Source organism: Heptranchias perlo, chromosome 17 (assembly GCF_035084215.1).
Source record: "Heptranchias perlo isolate sHepPer1 chromosome 17, sHepPer1.hap1, whole genome shotgun sequence".
NCBI lineage: Eukaryota > Metazoa > Chordata > Chondrichthyes > Hexanchiformes > Hexanchidae > Heptranchias > Heptranchias perlo.
In genome coordinates this window covers 18,456,643-18,463,778 of record NC_090341.1, presented here as the reverse complement: position 1 = coordinate 18,463,778, position 7,136 = coordinate 18,456,643, and the positions used below count along the sequence as shown (strand labels likewise).

General features: G+C 39.9%; 1 long non-coding RNA gene across 4 annotated transcripts in view; it reads right to left on the bottom strand.

Annotated features, from left to right (window-relative positions):
• Window positions 1–2,020: 2,020 nt before the first annotated feature.
• Window positions 2,021–7,136, bottom strand: part of LOC137334128 (uncharacterized) — an 84,023-nt gene continuing 78,907 nt past the window's right edge. For 3 of the 4 annotated variants that reach the window (XR_010966070.1, XR_010966071.1, XR_010966069.1), the window contains one exon: window positions 2,021–3,155. This is a non-coding gene — a long non-coding RNA (uncharacterized lncRNA). The remainder of the gene's footprint in view (window positions 3,156–7,136) is intronic. The other variant, XR_010966072.1, reaches the window with a different exon arrangement.

Genomic DNA, 7,136 nt, shown 5'->3' with positions numbered 1-7,136 from the left:
TGCATGTACACAGATCCTTGAAGGTAGCAGGGCAGATAAATAAGGTGGTTAAGAAAGCATACAGGATACTTTCCTTTATTAGCCGAGGCATAGAATATAAGAAATAAAAACAGAAAATGCTGGAGAAGCTCAGATTTCAGATTTCCAGCATCTGCAGTATTTTGCTTTTGGCATAGAATATAAGAGCAGGGAGTTTATGCTAGAATTGTATAAAACACTAGTTAGGCCACAGCTAGAGTACTGCGTACAATTCTGGTCACCACATTACAGGAAAGATGTGTTTGCACTAGAGAGAGTACAGAGGAGATTTACGAGGATGTTGTCAGGACTAGAGAATTTTAGCTATGAGGAAAGTTTGGATAGGCTGGGATTGTTTTCTTTGGAACAAAGGAGGCTGAGGGGAGATTTAATTGAGGCGTATAAAATTACGAGGGGCCTAGATAGAATGGATGGGAAGGACCTATTTCCTTTAGCAGAGAGGTCAATAACCAGGGGGCATAGATTTAAAGTAATTGGTAGAAGGATTAGAGGGGAGTTGAGGAGAAATTTATTCACCCAGAGGGTGGTGGGGGTCTGGAACTCACTGCCCAAAAAGGTGGTAGAGGCAGAAACCCTCATCACATTTAAAAAGTACTTGGATATGCACTTGAAGTGCCATAACCTACAAGGCCATGGACCAAGGGCTGGAAAATGGGATTTGGCTGGATAGCTCTTTTTCGACCAGCACAGACATGATGGGCTGAATGGCCTCCTTCTGTGCTGTAAATTTCTATGATTCTATGATCTAACTACACTCACTTTCAGGGAATTATGTATTTGAGCCGTTTGGTCTCTCTGTTCATTTAAATCCTTCAGTATCTTTCCATTGAGGGTATATTCCCACTCCTACCAACATGTATCACCTCACACTTCTCCACAGAAAAAAGTTGTACCTAACTCATAAACACTTAAAAACATATATCCTTTCCTGCTAATCATATCATCAACAAGCTCCTAAGAAAATCTCTTCCATATCACCATGTCTAAAAATTCCACTGGTTCTTCATGATCATATCCATGTCAGTCCTTATCCTAAAAGAAGCCAACTATCAATTAATTATATGGAACATATTGTGTTGTCAATGTGTATTTTAAATCAGTATTTTATTATTTGTATTTGTGCCTTTATTGTATCACCTAAATTTGCAGGTTGCCATTACACTGTATTGCTATGCCTGAAAATGTTAGTTTTCAAATTATTTCCAATTATTTTTCATCAGAAATATTCCTACTACTAAAAAATGTAACATTATAATTGGTGTCTGATATTGAAAATGTGTTAAAAGTATAAAGGGCAACTTTCAATTTCACCTCAGTAAGTAATGAGATTCACAGTAGCAGCAATGAGTAAAAAGGGGATTTTTTTTGCCAAAACTTGTTCCAACTTTAGATATTAAAAAAATACCTTTTTATGTAATTCTGTTTGCAATTGTTGTATAAACTAAAGACACTTCTGTTACACTGATAAATAAATATATAAACTTGTTAATTAATCATTAGGTGCCTCAATTACAAATAAATGGAGGATATTCACTTACATCTATAATCAAAGGGACTCCCAAGGCCTAATATTGTTCTTTTCTTCATTCTCTTTTTTTCCTTTCATTTAGTTTCTCTCCATCTCTGTCGTCAGGTTGAGAGCTGGCCAATAAATGGTGGGTTTTCGAATTGTGTCCTGAGTAATGAGAGTATTGAGGTCTGCTGCTATGGGCTGATTGTCTGAGGAGTTTGGTGCTTTGTGGAGCATTAGATTGAGCACATAAGTGACAGGTTGTGTCTGTGAGTTTCTTGTGATGACAGAGTTATTCCAACAGAGTCTGCAGCTGCGGTATCTGAGGAGCTGGGTCACAGCAAACCATCAGACCAATCTCTATAATAAGTTCTGGGCAGACAGCCTGGAAAACAATGGAAATGTGAATATTTTTATACTCAAACAGGTTGCTGTCCTCAGAGAAACACAAATGGTGTGAACTCAGGTGATATGAAGAATAAAGCAAAGTCTCTGGGGAAGTTTTATTGAATTAGAAATGTTTTAAATGGAAGAAAATTGATTCTTTATTACACAATAGTTTCATTTCCATAAAATATGTAGATACAAAATCCATCAAGCAGGTCGAGATGATAGCGTTGTACTGGACATCTGATGGCAGAAGGAAAGACGTATTTAGGAGAAGGCTACTGAGACAGTCTGCACCTAGCATTCCACTGAGGAGGATGACAAAGAGGAGAAAAGAAATACTTCAATCATATTATACCCTTTATAAAGTACACACTTTCGAGGGATTTTCCATTCATCAAGGCTGAGTGATGAAACTTTAGATTGAATTTTCCTCCACTATCCCATCGGAGATCAAGGGGGTAGTGGCAGAAATGGTGGGGAAATGGGTGGTTACACCTTGATTTCCCTCCCCCCACTTCCACTGGGACCACGGCTGGCCACCACTTCCCTGACTGCCGCATTTAAATGTTGAGGGGAAGCAGAGTCCAGCCTTTTATTCTAGTTCCCTTTCACCCGCCACCGTTAGCGCTGTTCCCTGGGATCGCCTGGTAGAAAGAGGCAGTAGGTCTGGTTCAGAGGTGGTAACGGCCTCAAAGAGCAGCAATGGAGGGAAAGGGCCTTCTCTCCCTCCAATCTTGCCCCCACCAGCGTCGGCTTCCGTCTCTGCCGACTCTACAAAGCTACAGGTCCTGCCATATTCGGGCTCTCCTAACCCTTTAACATCTCTTGTCACCTCGTATGGTGCTGTAGGAGTCTCCTCGGTGACACTGGCAGATTTCCTCTTGTTGGCAGGAATCCCGACGGGAGCTCGCTGTGCACGAGTAATGAATCCCAACCCAGGAAAATGGGTCAGCGTTGCGATGGTGTCAGAGGGGCGGGTGGGAGACCTCCTCTTCAACATCACTGCCGTGAAGAGGAAAGTCCAGCTGTTTATCTCAAATGTTCTCACATTATAGAAGTGTTTTTATTTTGGATTGATCTTGGTCGTCTGTAAAGAGTAAATGTTGAAGTAACAGGTGGTGTCATCACTTTCATTTCCAAAGCAAAATACTGTGGATGCTGGAAATCTGAAATAAAAACAGAAAATGCTGGAGAAGCTCAGCAAGTGAGGCAGCATCTGTGGAGAAAGAAACAGAATTAACGTTTCAGGTCAAAGGCCTTTCATCAGAACTTTAATTTCCACACTGTTCCATTCAAATAGACGGAGACTCAAAAAGGTGACACATTGTAATTCGCTTCTCAAAAGTATTCGTCAAAGAATTATACACGTTTTTGGGAAGTCAGAGTTTGACCTTTTGACCCTTAAAGAGCTCTGTGGAGCAAACTTTCTTTTCCATTGATCTTTTGCAGTATCTAATATTCTGTTTTCTATTTTACAATTGAACCTAACCTCCTCTCATATCTTGTTTTTGAGAAAATCATTAAAAGCTTATTTTTAGAAATGAGCATTTAAATGGGCAGTGTTATCTGGCAAAGTATTGTGCACCATCACTGTTAGGGTTCACAGTTTATCTAATTAGAATAGAACTCATTTTTCTACACTGTGAATCAACAAGGTATCAAGCTTCCTCTAGTCCACGTCGTGTTTTTTTTACAATTATCCTGTTTTTCCTTCTGTTCTATTGCACTATCTTCCAACTCAAACTCTATGATTGTTCCAATTTTTGATTAACTGAGAACAAGATAACCTGGCCACTTAAAAAAAAGTCTTAACAGGCTCTTACATCTTACGAGAATGCTGCGAGAAAATGATTACGTTTGGGCAACAAGAGAAAGCAAGACATTTTTTTTTAAAATAAGAAAACCAGCAAAGATCTTCACTCAGCAGGAATGTAGCAGGCATAGAGTGCAAAAGTAAGGAAGTCATGATGAACCTTTATAAAATACTGGTTCGGCCACAGCTGGAGTATTGCGTCCAGTTCTGGGCACCACACTTTAGGAAAGATATGAAGGCCGTAAAGAGGGTGCAGAAGGGATTTACTAGAATGATTCCAGGGTTGAGGGACTTTAGTTACGTGATAGACTGGAGAAGCTGGGGTTGCTCTCCTTGGAACAGAGAAGGTGGCGAGGAGATTTGATAGAGGTATTCAAAATCATGAAGGGTCTAGACAGAGTAGATAGAGAGAAACTGTTCACATTGGCGGAAGGGTCAAGAACCAGATAGGATAGATTTAAGGTGATTGGCAAAAAAACAAAGGTGACATGAGGAAAAACATTTTACACAGCGAGTGGTTAGGATCTGGAATGCACTGCCCGAGGGGGTGGTGGAGGCAGATTCAATCATGGCCTTCAAAAGGGGACTGGATAAGAATTTGAAAGGAAGAAAACTGCAGGGCTACGAGGATTGGGCGGGGGAGTGGGACTAGCTGGATTGCTCTTGCATAGAGCCGGCACGGACTCGATGGACCGAATGGCCTCCTTCCATGATGTAACCTTTCTATGATTTTATGATTCTATAAGACTCCTCCCACCAGCGCATAAAGTGTAAGCCATCCCAAATCTTTAGGATTATGGCTGAAAATCTGTCAATTGAGGAGCCAAAATGTAGATGAACCATTCTCTTGTAATTGAAGAAGGATTAGCTTTGAAAGGTTTGTGAGAAACACTCTAGGAGGGGAGCTGGGAACTTGAGTAGGGAATGTGTATATTAGAAAAATTAACCTACTCCTCATGTAAAGAACCTATGTTCAAAACATACCTACTGCCTGGTGTCACCTACTCACTACTTCCTGATTTACCTCAACTTCTCTCATTCACTTCAATAAGGAAAATGTGCATTTTCTAAACCCATCGGAGTATATCAGTGAATCTGAAAGTTGCCCATTCTCCAAATGTTTGACCTGATTGATGAGAAACACACAGAGAATCTTCTGAATTCAATGTGCTGCAGTTATTATTAATTGTATCCATGTGATTTATATCAATTAGTGTTAATTGTATTCAGGTGGTGGGTATCAATTGGGTATCCATTTATAGGAGGGAGCTTATCTAGGGGGTGTACGATGTGTAAGGGGAGCTCTGAGAATAAAGGCTTGGAAGCAACTGAAGACTAGGCTCTAGTATTCTATCCTTCACCTGCTGGCTATTCGACATTTTACAGTTATTGGGGGTGAAATTCCACTTCAGCGGGAGTGTAAAACAGGCGATAGGGAATAAGCCGCCCATTATACACCCTGCGCGATTTTCCATTCCATTGAAGTCAATAGTAATCATCACACAGCTTGTGATATTCTCTATTATAACAAGTCACAACATTCTGTAAGACACAGACAACACACAAAAGCATCAAACATTTGATTGATCTCCAAGGCCCCTTTGATGATGAGGTCATTAATGCCCATGTTGATAGTGCCGGGTGACTCCAAACACAAACAGTAGACTAAAACCACCTGTAATTTTCAAATGTTTGGAATAATACCCCACCATTTAGTATACAATTCAGTTACTAATCACAAAACAGAGTTGCACGGGTCAAACACAGCAATATCTGAAAATACCAAAGTGATTACTTTACACCGCTGCTTACTGATAAATTAATAGAAAAATGGCTGTTTGGATCGATAGATGGCATTAAAGATACTTGTAAAACTATGAAAGCACACTCACTCATCAGATTATTCTAGCAGAATCCTGGAATGTAAGTATTTGATTTTATACTTTACACACCAAGTACTCCTAGACATCATGGTAAAACATATCGCATGATTTCAGTAGATAAAAATGAGATGCTAACTACATCAGTAGTGGTAAATGTAGAGACCATTGGCGGCCATGCCTTCAGCTGCCTAGGCCCTAAGCTCTGGAATTCCCTCTCTAAACCACCTGTCCTAATATCTCTTTATGTGGCTCGGTGTCAAATTTTGTCTGATAATGCTCCTGTGAAGCACTTTGGGACATTTTACTACATTAAAGGCTCTATATAAATGTGAGTTGTTGTTGTTGTTGTTGTTGTTGTTGTTGTTGTTGTTGTTGTTGGTAGAGGTGAAGGGAGGTCTTTGGATTTAAAGCATTTGATCTCATCAGGAGGAAAAGAATCTTGGTTGCTAAAATATAAGAGCGTAATGAAAACAAAGGACTAAAGAAAGATTGCCAAACGGTTATTACCAGAATATTATTCTTTCCTAATCTGCTTTGCTGTAAGTACATGGAGCACTTACACCTAATTTCCCTATGACCTGAGCTGTAATATGTGTTCACATTTCATATCTAAACTATACAACTTCTGCTTATCTAAAATAAAAAGTTGATCAGTTTGTGTAGCATCAGCTGTATATGTCACAGCACCCCCTTAAGTGACACGACTGTCAGAGTAGTTTACATGGCATTATCTCCTGATTCAGCCTGCTTGCTAAAAACAGTGCCCCGATAATCACTGTTCTGCACTTTTCCCCACCGTAGTCCAGAATTTCATCACTTTTCATTAAACTTGATCACTGGGAGGCTCTGCGGCTTTTTTTTTTGGTCTTTCCTTACAGAAATTGGTAACATGGCAACTGCCTTTGAGGCAGATTCCAGCTTCATGTTAGACTGAGTGGTCAATTGTTAGGTGAAGGACACAGAAAGTAAAAGAGAATAATGTAAAATTGCAGTGGCGTGATAACAAATAAGGAATTCATTGTAGCAAAATTCAGCAACACATTTGTACCGCAGCCTGTTGGGCCATGAAACTTATAAAATGAAAGGTTATCTTGTGCATCTCATCAGTATGTCTTATTAACATCCATATTGAGAGAAAACAATTCTTGAATATCGGCGAGAAACAGTAAACTCGCCTGTGTTCAATTATTTATGTCTCAGCAGCACCACCTGCTGTTAGAATATTGCACAGCACTCCTGAGAAATAAGACCAGCCTGCACCAACGGCCCATTGACAAAACTTTTGCTAAAATTGCAACTTTTCTGCAAATAGCCATTTGCTAACAAAATGAGAAAACTTGTATAAAATTACATTTTTCCTTTTCTCCCTTCTCATGGTGGCTGACTGTTGCTGGGATACTGTTGCCCAATTTCCCTCTGATATCTCACCCAGCAGACATGTGTTAGCCCAGGCAGCGAGCGTCAGCAAGCCATTTGTCCATGAGCACCTGATATAAACTTT